Genomic DNA, 12,448 nt, shown 5'->3' on the forward strand with positions numbered 1-12,448 from the left:
TTAAGACTGCTTTAGACCCAGAATCTTCAATAGATTTACACCCCATATCCTCCTATGCCCAAAGTGAAATTATCTGAAGCTTGTAAGCTATTAAAGCCACTTTCTTACTCATGACTCTGTATACCACAGACAGCAAACTGTGAGTTATGTAATCATCATCACACCTCAGTAACTTCTTGCACCTGTTCTTTTCCTATACTGAAAAAATTAACCCCATCCCATAATAATGTGCATTTTAGGAGCTTACTAAGCCACTCTCTCACATACACACATGCACAAAGTTAACAAAGTTTATATAAGTGCCACATAAAACGGCTTCAAAACTGAAAAGTTTTCTATGTAAGTAGATATGAAAGTGAAAGTAAAGAGGAGAGCAGCACACTGACAAGATGCTTTCACTGAAAGGCCAGCAACTTGTATCTGCCTTAGAATAAGATAACAGCAGGCAGAGCTGTTAGGAAAACAGAGGAAGAGAGGCAGCCCTGGACTACTAACAACATCTTTGCTGGTTTTTAATTCCTTCCCAAAGCTTGTACGATAGATACTGTCATAAAAACTGCTGACTGTAATTTTCTCTTTTATTTCCAAATCACACTGAAAAGTAGGAAGAGGAAAGGAGGAAAGAAAGGAAACCTCCAACAGAGAAATCTCAAACACATGTATGTGGGTTTAACAACAAGCACATGTTTGAGAAGCCATTTCTTTGACCTTGCACTACGAAGAATAAACCTCCACTATCCTCTTCCTAAGTCAAAGACTCTAAAATTAATCAAAGATTTTAAAGCATAAAGGATTCTTAAGTACATTTAAGTTTCCACATATTTCTTCACAAAAAGAGCTAAAATCAGTCTTGTTTCCACAGAACTGCCAAGAAGAATGGAGTAACTTGCAATAACTAAGAACCACGCTCAAGGACTGAGATGTTCTTCCTTGCTGTCAGAAGCAGCTTCTGCTCGAGAGCGGTACATGAACTCAGACAGTCCGGCCAGCTCTTTTCTTTAAAGGCAACACAGGTAGGCAACACGTTTTAGAAAATAAGATCTTAGACTCTGATTTTACGTGGTCTGCCTTAACCAAATATTTCCTTGCATCACTTTCAACTTCTCCCCCATCCAAATGCAAACAGTGTTCATTCAGTAAGGAAACCTCCATCACTGCACTCTGGTCTCTCAGCCCCTGATGCTTGATTCTTTTCTCCCTTTTGTTTTCCGAGGACTTTAAAATAGCACCACTTTATTTCCCTATGGCCGTTGATTACTGACCTTCTCACACAGACTCTTCTAACAAAGCAAAAGCTCGGCTGGAAACAAAGATGACAACGCTTCTGATCAGATGAGGCAGCTACACCAAAGGGACGGCTATCTGGTGATTTAGCACTAACGTCTTTGTCCTAAATTACAAAAGAATGCTGAGGTTTTGGGTCAGTTCTTTAGAAAAACTCTTGGTAAAGAATAACGCAAAGGGTATTATCATGTCTTTGACTGAACACAAAATCTTTATTTGCTGCTTTCCTCGAGTGTTTCAGTAATTTTGGAAGGAGACACAGAACACACCCGTAGTAAGAGAGTGAGCTGGTGACACAAGTTTGCCCTGAGAGAAGGAAACAGGAACCAAGATGAATTCTGTGCAGGAAATCAGACACTTTAAGAACAACTTCAGCACAACTGTCCTCAATATGGTTTTGGAGCTTTGAATACCCTTGAAAGTTTACACCGTGGAGAGTTGCAGAAGTGTTTTGCTAACAGTTTATGCCCTATGAAGAATGTTGTGCCTGTTCCAGAGCTTCCCTGAAGGGATGCTGCCTATACACCTGCAAACGCCACAGTGTGATTCCACATATGCTGTGATTTATCAAAGATGCTACGCACAGTTACAGTTGAAGAAAGTTACCTTCAAGGAGCTAAAAACCCCCAGGCTATAATGCAAACTATACAAAATATCCCTATATATCCCTAATATTAGACAAAATCCTAAACCTGCCTGTTTGAAACTTAAATAAACAAGCAGTAGGGAAACCAAAGACAAACTGCAGGCTGGACAACATTCAATCCCACAGCAGTTATTATTCACAGCAGGGTATGCCAGGAAAGACTTCCAGTAAGAGACAAACTTCATATCTGATTAAACAAAAAGGGATAAACAAAAAAGAATAGCTGGACCGCAGGTCTGACTGACATACAGAACAGAGCAGTCGACGGCTCTTGCAAACAAGTTAATAAAAAACTTCTGAAAGCAGACAATGCTGTGAGGTCTCTTTCAAACTTGCTGAGTGCGAACTAGAGAAAGACATCTGCGTGGTGCCAAGGAGAGTGAAAGGCTGAACTTCTCAGTGATGGAGAGAAAAATCTGGGACTTCAATTCATGTGTCTGGGGAAATCACAGAGATGAAGTTGGATGAAGTGGATTAATAAATAAAGTTCTTTATGACAATGAAAATGTGAGACAAAAAATAAACACGACACTCCAGAAACAATGAGGGAGAGAGGATGAAAGCGAAGGAAGTGTAAATAATCACAAGTATAAGGAAAACACAATTAAATGAAGAGCGCAGGGAAACAGGGCAAAAATACCCAACACATAGAAAGATGCAGGCAAAGTGACTGCTAGTCAAGTGCCATGATCCCAAGCCAGTAGAGAAAGAGGGGTATTTCAGTTAGTTTCAATGGAAGAAAGTGCAATGGAAGAGGAAATCTGGACACAACTTGTCAGCACAAATGAAAAGACTGCAGAGGAAAGGAATATAATGAAATATGTTGCTGAAAACCAAGTCAAGAGCTTTTATTTTTTCAGCTAGGAGAGTGTAAAGCATATCTGCACTGAGGATGAGGCTAATGATAAGCATGCTGGAATCAACATGTGTCCTCAAAATGCTTAAATTCCTATGACTGCACCTACACCGCAGCTTCTATGGCAGGATATATAAATTCCATGTTGAGATACCACACAAAATGTTAAGTGTTCAGCTTAGATAGATCATATTTCTCATCTACAACAGTAAAACCTTCACAGTGAGTTTCAGCTACTTGATCAGAGGAATCATCAAAGTACCACTTATCTCTATGCGTTTGTTTAGTATCTTGGGTTCTTACCGTGCTTGTTTTGGTATGTGGAAAGCATGAAGAGCCACATCTCCAAACAGAAACAACTTAACTGAGCATGGATGAGGAAGGCCAGCAATGCAGCATCCTGCACCAAAACGCCCCATTCCCCACAGCTGAGCCATCCTGCCCAGCAGCTTGTTGAAAAACCCCAACCCAATACAGGTGTGGATGGGCCAAGATGGGCCTAATCCGATGGCCAGCTGTGACTTGCAGTCACAAATAAATACAATAAACAGTCTGACATCAAATACCACAATGGTAACTGTGATATCGACCAGAAGAAAGAGAAATATAAGGGACAAACCCAAAGCAAAATCTTGTGTCAGTGGAACCGGCTGTTAAACTCCCACTTTCAGAAGAGAGGTGCACAGGTGTCAGCCTGGCTCTGAAGATTAATTACTTCTGATTCTATCTGGGAAACATAAACTCAGCCTGACTGAGGAGACCGAATCTGCACCGCTAAGACTAAAAAACGCTCTATAAACAGAATATAGCAGAACTAGAGTGAAAAGGCTTTCACAGCGCCCTCAGGACTCATTCGACAAGATTTACACCGCAGGACCGTCTGTTGCTGCTGGGATTCCGACAGAAAAATACACTCATTTAAAACCAAGGTGTGAATTAAGATGGCAGTCGAAACGCTGCTTTGTCGGTCCCGCGGGCAGGCAGGGGGCAGCGTTACCGGGACACAACGTTACCGGGACACAGCGTTACCGGGACACAGCGTTACCGGGACACAGCGTTACCGGGACACAGCGTTACCGGGGCTCCTCGTCCCGCCGAGTCTCAGTGCCGCGGCCGCTCCTCACAGCCCTCAGCCCCGCCATCCCCTCGTGCTGCCCCGCCGCTCCCACACCCGCTCGGGCTCCCGGCCCAGCCCAGGAAAAGTCCCTTAGCGCCGGGATTTCCCCGCTCCGACACGGGCCGACAGGGCGGCGGCAGCTCCGCCTGGCAGCGGCCGCGGGGTCGCGCTCTCCGCCCGCCGGCGCTGCCCTTCCCTCCCCTTCTCTCCCCTTCCGTCCCCTCGTTGTCCCGGGGCCACCTGTCCCCCCTTCCTCCCGCCTCCCCTTCCGCCCCGCCGCGGCCCCGGGCTCACTCACCAGCGTTGCTCTCGGGCGGAGCGGGAGGCGGCGTGGCCGGGGGGAAGGAGGAGGGGAGGACGGCAGGACGAGGACAGGACGAGGCGGCTTGTTTACTCCCGGGCCGGGGCGGCGAGCCCGGGAGCGGAGCGGAGCAAGCGCCGCTGGCCCCGGCGCCGCTCACTGCACGGGCCCGGGGAGGAATCCCAGGAATGATGGAATTGCGCTGCTAGCAGGTGGGGAGAGCGGGGCGGCCCCATTGGCCGGGCCGGGCTATGAGGTCAGAATAATTAGGGTAATGAGGAGCTGACATCACATCCTCGCAGGTACGAGAACGCGGCGAGGAGGAAGCGGAGACGCGGACAAGCCCCGCCCGCCCGGAGCGCGGCTCGGCCCCCACGGGAGGAGCGGGGCGGGTTGGCAGGTAGTGAGGGATAGAGGGAGCACGGCACTGCTGTGGGGAAACGGCCTTACTACGGAGAACAAAGCAAAGCGATCTGAAAAGCAAACCCCTTTAGAATTAAAATTCCATCGCGGGAGGTTTGTTTGTAGGAGTTTGGTTTTGTTTCCAAAGTCCCTTCTTACAGTTGCTGTGACTCATTCAGCCCGCTGCGGAAGTAGCCAGAAATCAATGTATGAGATGAAAGCTGAGTGAGTGCCTCGGTCCACATGGAACTCTCCTACAGCTCCATGCTCCCAGAGCCAGATCCTCTTGAGTTCCATGAAGCCCACATTAGTCATGAACACCCCCCACCATCCACTCACAGCATTCCCACAAGGAACACTCATTCCAAACCCCAAGTTTTTAAGACCTGAGCCCTTCAGGAGCACACCACGTAACACACTGAGCCCACCTTAAGGCCTTGTACAAAATGAAGCTGTCGGACTCATACATGTGAAAGAACCATTTATCAGAAGCAAAGATCGTATGACTTACAAAGGATCACAGAGAGCATAAGCACACTAATGAGAGACCTTACCTGATAAAACAACAACTAAGATAAGGAAATCACCAGGAAGTACCCTCAGCCATCATCGTAGGACCCTACACAGCCACATCACACCAAACTGTGCTACAGAACTTTGCCACACAGTTTTCTTGCATATATAAATACACAGGGAAGAGACATGATAAAGGAATACACGTATGGTCCATGGTCTGTTGCCCATTGTGAGCATCAAACCTCTCTTCAGGAACTAGGTCCAATACTCTGCTACATCTTTTGCCTTTACAAATGCTGGGAGGAACTGAGGTTTCTTCAGAGGGCTCTTGGAGTCCAAAGCAAATGGAAACCAAAGGGCAACTAACCAACCCCAGTCCCATCACAGGAGTCAGGGCTGTAGAGATGTAGTGGGACCTCAAAAGGACACTGGGCAGCAGCAATACAAAACATCTCAGTACAGATATGCTCATATTTCTCTTGGTCAGCTCTCTCAATGTGACAGACATTTATTCCAACACATGCATAAACTGATTAAAAAAAAAACAGCACAGCACAGCTGCCTTCCTTCACTGAAGGAAAAAAAGCATCAAGACACAGGAAGGTTTATTTTAGCTTCTGAAAATGGGACTTACGTACAAAGGAGGGGAAGAAGCACAGCTCCCACGTTCACACCGCACAGCCACCAACACAGAAGCCCCACCAAGTGGTGCGGGGAGGCTGCATGGGAGGGAAGGGTCAGAGGCAAACCCTGCACCCTGATCCTGCAGGAGTCACAGTCTGTGATGGGTCTGTGCTCACCGACTGTAATTTTGAAATCTATCAAAATCATGCAACTGATACTGAAGTATTTTCGTATCCTTGCAAGGACAGGTCATGAGATCGCAGGGCCGTCAAAAGCTGGCCAGAAATGCATTCCAAACACGAAATGAACTCCAGATTCACACTCGACACTTAGCGGATCCAGTGGACTGATTTCAGTGGCTAAAAAAGTGAAAGGCAGGAAGATGTCTTTAAACTGCTAACCTATGACATTTATAACAATATAGGATAATAGTTACAGGTTGTTCCTTGTTGTTTTATTATTCTCATTTTTTTGTACTGGAAAGTATTTTCATCACCAGGAAAAACAGGAATTTGATGATTTATTTTTTGGGAAAATGGTAGTTAAAATAGCAATGTAGAAATTACCGGAGAAAAACAATCTTTAAAGTACCAAACAAGAAATAATACTTTGAATTAGAGAAAACAAAACCGCAAGCACTGGGAAAAGATCTCAGACACTGGTAAGTATCATGAGGATGAACTGCTGTAGACTAATTACAAACCTTTTGAATATGTATCTGCAAGGAAAAAAGTACAGCACCTCCTGTTTACAACTGCTGGAGGGGAAGAAGGAGGAAAGGTTTCTTCGTTAAGGAGACAGCCTTGGGATGAGGAGGAGACTGAAAGACAGAGGTCAAAACAGCTTTTGATCCTCGCATACGCTATTACAGCCCCCAGCAGAAGTTTTAGAAGAGTATTTATTAAACCATCTGAGGAGTCTGAGGAAACATCAGCCTCTGGGAAAGATGACCCTACGTGTTCCTGCACAAACACTGCTGGTACAGACAGACCTCACCACTGAAGTCAGGCAGCAGCATTTGTTGAAACAACAACAATTAAAAAAAAATCCTGTTAATTGTCAAGGCTGGAAATCACCAAAAACAAATCGTAACAGCTATCAAACTGTAAGAGAAGCTCGTTCAAGGCACTGAACTCAACACATGCTAATATTTAGCCAAGCTGTTTAAAGGCAAATTCACAGATTAGTAAAGCAAAAACAATCTTGTTTGATGAACGATATTTTGGCTTGCTTGGGTGTTACAATTTGTTTTTCATTTTGCACATACTTTGCAAGTGAATGGTATCAAAGACTCTTTGCTGACTGAATGCCAGGAGGAGCCATACTTTGCTGAAACACAAAAACTGACCGAGATAGTAGACTATTTGTATCTGAACTAAAACGAAAGATTTCAGCCCAAATTTGGGCACCCAACACAGAGCTTAAGGTGTGACTCAAATCCCAGAACAGACCACAGTTGAATGGACACCTGTTCTTCCATGTGTATTAATCACTGAAAAGTGATAAGTGGGAAGGGGGTGGGGTGAGGAGGGTAGTGAAATTCCAGTGGAATGACACACAGTGTTACTTCTACTCTCCATATGCCAACACAACAGAAGACTTATCCAGTACCTGAGGGATCCAGAACAGCAAATGAGGACTGGAAGCAGGCAGCTGAGGAACAACACTACAATACACCTGCGGACCAGGAGGAACCAGCAGACAAGAGTCAAGAGCTATAAGTGCGCATCCAGTTGCAGTAGTATTGCCTAGATTTTCTGCTAAGGAGAATGCTTGTCAGCCAAAGACTTGCTGCCCTGAACTTGTGTCAGCCCACTGAACAGGTAGAATCAGCTCCATTTGACAAGACACTACTATTTCATAACCTGCTTTCTATGTACACTAAGAAATTTCCTGGAACAGTTACCATTGCTTCATAGCTTGTTTTAAGGTTCCCTTCCTCCCCCCAAAAAAAAGCAGAGGAGAAAAAGGGAAATATATCAAACAGATGCAGTCATACACAGGGAGATGTGATGTCTTCCCTCTGCAGGCTCCACTCTTTCATTAATCTTGTAATTATTATTTAAATTAAGCATAACATCTGTTCCACAACCGACTGAGAAAATAAAACATTTCCACTGTAATAACAGTTGGTTAAAAATGCCTTGGGCAAGTACTTCCTTACATGTGGACCACAGCAGTGATACGCCTTACTGCAGTCAGCGACATTAGCGTTAACTAGACAGGGATACTCAGTGTGGAACCAGGCTCAAACCTGTTTTGTTAAACCATTTTCAAGTGATTTCAGCTTGTAATAGTACTAGCAGGGGGTACATGTTGTGTTGTTTACTGAAGTAACACCCAACTCTGAAGAGATGGAGCTTTTTCCTCTAGGTGCCTGTAGCATGCATTAATTTGCCAGCAGGCATTCACTGCATGCTAAAAAGGAATTACCTGACTTTTTCCAGCTCCTTGCCCCAATTTCAGTTTCGCTTTTTTGAGCAGCAGTAAGAGTACTTCTCTACCACATACAGAAATACATGAAGCTACCTCCAGTCTAAACAGAAGAGGAAGATGTACTTGTAGAAACACAGCACGAAGATAATTAAGTCTGTGCCCACCAAGCAAACACTTTTTCCAAAGCTATCACCAAACACCACTATACATAGATCTCTCTGAAATTACTTTCACCACCCATTAATTTCAATCAATAGATACAAAGAGTGTGTGTTACATGGTAACAAAACGTAATGAAACACAGGTGGGAAGGTTCAGCCTCTACTGCCAAATCACCATCATCCACCTCTGAAGTGGTGGGCCAACATAAAATGGAAGGTGCTACTTTCAGAGCAAGCCTATAGGTATCACAGGCTATATAAGGTATGTTAATCATTCATAGTATCTGTCAGTATGGTTATAATGCATGCATCTATTTATACCTTCTTTAAATAAAATATTTTTATGAATGACAGCATCCTTTAAAACCATGTCAAAATACATTTTTATCAAGACCAAATTACACAGCCTCACAAGCAAACAGACCTTCTTCAATGCCAGGACTGCTAAACTTTGAATCTGAAACTCTGCTCTGTAAAAATCCAGATTTGTTTGCGTTGCATCTCAAAGCCACCTTACATACAAACACATCCAAATTCAAAACACACCACATGAGATTTTAAAAGACGCTAATTTTTTTTTGAAGATAGTTTATTATTTCATTAGATCATAATGTGTTCATAATCTATGTGTTAAAGCAGTAATTCCAGACAGACAAGTCAATCCAAACTGCTAGCTGATGGAGTTGGTTATTTATTACCTGCTTCAAGACAAAGCTTGCCCTCTTCATTATTGTCTGCCCCATTATCCAAAGGAAGATTAAAAGAGACTCTATAATTTCAGTTGGAGCAGGGTCAGAACAGAAGCATAATCTCAAAGCAAACAGTAAAATACTTCCAGAACTGAAGTGAAATATGAACACCACTAACCCTGTTGTCTCAGAACATTTAACCACAGGTACTTTTGCTTGCTTTGTTCCAGGAAAGAAGATTGTACCCTATGGTGATTCCCATAAAATGAAAAAAAGATGAGATACCTCAGAAGAAATAGGAGTGTCAGATTAACAGATTAAAAGCACATTTCAGCATTAACCCACTGGTTTTAATTTGTAGAAGTTTTGTTCAAGTTCATTAACAATAATAAAATGGATGCAAACGGTTCACTGCAAAACCCTGAGTGATAAACTCAGTGTAAAAGAAGGGTCAGTATAATCAGTGATACACAGATATAGTTACATACTCAGAATAATGTTATATACATTTCCCCTTGATTTTACTCCCCTTCTCATGCAGTTATCGCATCCATCTAATAGATTTCACTTCCTATTAGGTTCTTACTTTAATTTCCTTGTGTGAAAAAGCGAGTTTTAGTGTAACTGGAATCGTTGAAATAACAAACAAGCTGTATTTGATGATCAGATGCAAAATTACTTTGAGTATACGTACCAAATCAGTGTAAACTACGTAGTTTACATACATGTCAAAGCTGCAAAGTTTTCAGTCAACAGAACTGTTTCTAAACCAAAGACACTACCAGTAAATTACTAGATAGAAATAACCTGCTATTGGAAAGATTCCTACTGAAATTACTAGAAAGGGAACAGAGGAGATGCATCTTTAAATGATTAAACCAAGGATGAGGGTAAGAGTTTGCCATGAGCATTCAGAACATCCTCATCTGTGTGTAAGCACCTCAACGCCAGACTTGTGAGGCAATTAAAGAAACAAGATTAAAGAGATCAACAGGACTTCAGTATGAAAATAGCTCAATTTTAAAAAGCCTTGCCTCAGAACGTAGTGCACTCAACAGGGTCACGAGATGAGACACTGGGAGAGATGAGACACTGGAAGGATTCTTTAATCAGCTCTTCCCCCCCCTCTCCTGCACCCCTTCTCAAGGCATTCAAAGCTGCTGACTTGTTGGCTCTCAGTCTTGTCTTCTACATGGACCGAGCCAGACATTTCATCACTGCTAAGAGCGAGATAATTTGAGGATGGCAGCATTAAGGAAAAAAAACCACCACCACACACTGAATGTCTCCTTCTCATGTTTCACTACTGATTTTAAAATAGGAGGTTTAGAGAAACTTTGGCAGGAGACAGATTTAAAAAAATCCACTCTGTGGGAACACAACCTTCCACATTTACCAAGTAAAACAGAGGAGCTAAATAGACTCAATGTAAGGAAAGTAACATAAATTAATTCGGTAAAACTAAAACGACACATTTAACTAAACAATTAACTCAGTTCAATGAATGGATGAGCTATTTTAAACATGAGATTCAAGTCTTTCAAAGAAGGCTTGATGGTACAAAAAAGGTAAGCGAGGGAAGCAGGAGACAGAATGTTGTGCACAACCCATGTATTTTTAACAACAACCCCTTATGGCTGCAGCTGCTAAGAACCAAATTCTATTCAAATTTAGAACCAGGAAGAAGCCTCGATAGCCATTAACATTTGCATGAAGTTTCAGACATATCAGAATATTGGTCCTTCCAGCTGCATGACCTTCATTTTCTCACAAAAATATGCATAACTGCCAAAATAGCTATCTACCACTGATGGAAAGGTCATGGCCGAGCACTGGATCGTGAAGGTAAAAGGGACACCCAGTTCTTAAACGATGCAACTGAAATATTTCTTTAGACATCAACAAAGTAACAGTGTAACTTCACCCATTTCTTTTCTAATTTAAGAAGTCTGAATAAGATGTTGAAACATGCAGGAATAAAACACAGACTCTTCCCTAAAGCAGCCACGATCAGTTAACAGCCGTGCTGTAGATTTTTATCTAGGGGAAAAAAAAGGTAAATGAGGTCACTCAATACTTTGGTTTCATACCAAAAAGAAGGATCAGCTGTTTACCCAAACTAGAAAGATACCAAAAAACTGCTACACAAAGGTAATGTCTCTTCTTCCTGCAGTCGATAATACAATTAATTGTCCACACACACACACAATATATATGGCCAACAGAAGTGACATCAAAAAATGAAGAATGTTTTGTTCTCTGTAAACACCTTACCCATTAAAAACTATCAGACGTACGCTGACCTGACATTCTGACCTTTAGAGCATATTTCAATTTCAATTCTATTTTTAAATTAATTGCTGGGAAAAGGCATGAGTCATAACCCTGGTTGGATCCCCCTCTACTGGATACTCACCAAGTGCTATGTTTGTTCTAAAGTTTCCCGAGGCAGAACAGGCTCCAGCGTTATCTCTTCAACCAATTTAAAAAAGACCTTAGGGTTCAGCTCCCTAAACCACCTGGGAATACTGGCCTCCGTATCCACCTGCATCTTCCCAGTTGGACAAAGATGTTTGCTGCAAACATCAGAAAGCTATGGGATACTACAGAGGTCAGGTCTCTAAAAGAAAGAAGTCACACTTGTTCAGCTGTGTGTCACCTACAGGCACCTTGTTTATGATAAGGCTGCAGCTGTTGAACTCCATCTGTCAGTCAGGTTAGCCAACAAGCAAGCTGAACCAAATGTAAAGAGATCACCCTGAAGTGCAGATAAGAAATATAGCATCTACAGTATTGAAACAAAGTTAAATGCATTCAATATAGCCAACATTTGAAGGGTCATACAGCCAGCCTCACTACTTAAATGCTTGGGAAAAGGAGAAATAAATTGATTGAGAACACCTCTTATAAACACTTAGAGAAGAAATCAGCACCTTGTGTGGCACAGTTTTAAGCACTCATCAGATAAGGAACAGCCAAACATCACAGTGCTAGTCAAATGGGTAGCTCAGAACTAAAGACAATAAAAAGGCTCAACATCAAGATGAAAGACTGTAAGAAGTAGAAACAAATCTATGGATTATGTATATTTTTATTCCCCATTCATCCTAAGTCGCGTAGTTTATTTCCTCTGAAGCATGAGATGAGGTTACACTCCACTGGCACTGTCTATCTCAGAGCCAGGCAGCCCCCAGTGCTGACTCACCTACGGAAATCCTTACTACTTTGATTGGGCCCAGGCTCTTCAGTACAAAGAAGCCTTTTAAACACCAAGAAATAAATCATGTCCTCGGTTGCCTTTAATAAAAGCACTGTTACACAGAAAAAAAAAGAAGATGGAGCATGAAACAACATCCACAGCAGAATGGCCAAACCAGAAAAGAGGGGCGCCTGAAGAACAGAACAAAAGACTTGTG

The 12,448-nt window shown here is 42.7% G+C and overlaps 1 protein-coding gene and 1 long non-coding RNA gene across 4 annotated transcripts in view; one reads left to right on the plus strand and one right to left on the minus strand.

Annotated features, from left to right (window-relative positions):
• VGLL4 (vestigial like family member 4) overlaps positions 1-4,316 on the minus strand; it is a 69,479-nt gene extending 65,163 nt beyond the window's left edge. Inside the window, exon 1 of one of the 2 annotated variants that reach the window (XM_015874785.2) lies at positions 3,090-3,111. The gene's annotated coding sequence lies outside the window, so the exon portion shown is untranslated. Of the gene's footprint in view, positions 1-3,089; positions 3,112-4,201 lie in introns of those variants that run through there. The other variant, XM_015874787.2, reaches the window with a different exon arrangement.
• Positions 4,307-8,107, plus strand: LOC107319704. Of its 2 annotated transcripts, XR_004308826.1 has the most exons (3): positions 4,307-4,416; positions 4,507-4,604; positions 7,342-8,107. It is a non-coding gene; the product is annotated as an uncharacterized LOC107319704 (long non-coding RNA). The 2 variants fall into 2 exon arrangements; XR_001557891.2 differs by lacking the exon at positions 7,342-8,107 and having other exon boundaries at positions 4,507-5,707.
• Positions 8,108-12,448: the final 4,341 nt, after the last annotated feature.

Source organism: Coturnix japonica, chromosome 12 (genome assembly GCF_001577835.2).
Source record: "Coturnix japonica isolate 7356 chromosome 12, Coturnix japonica 2.1, whole genome shotgun sequence".
Taxonomy (NCBI): Eukaryota; Metazoa; Chordata; class Aves; order Galliformes; family Phasianidae; genus Coturnix; species Coturnix japonica.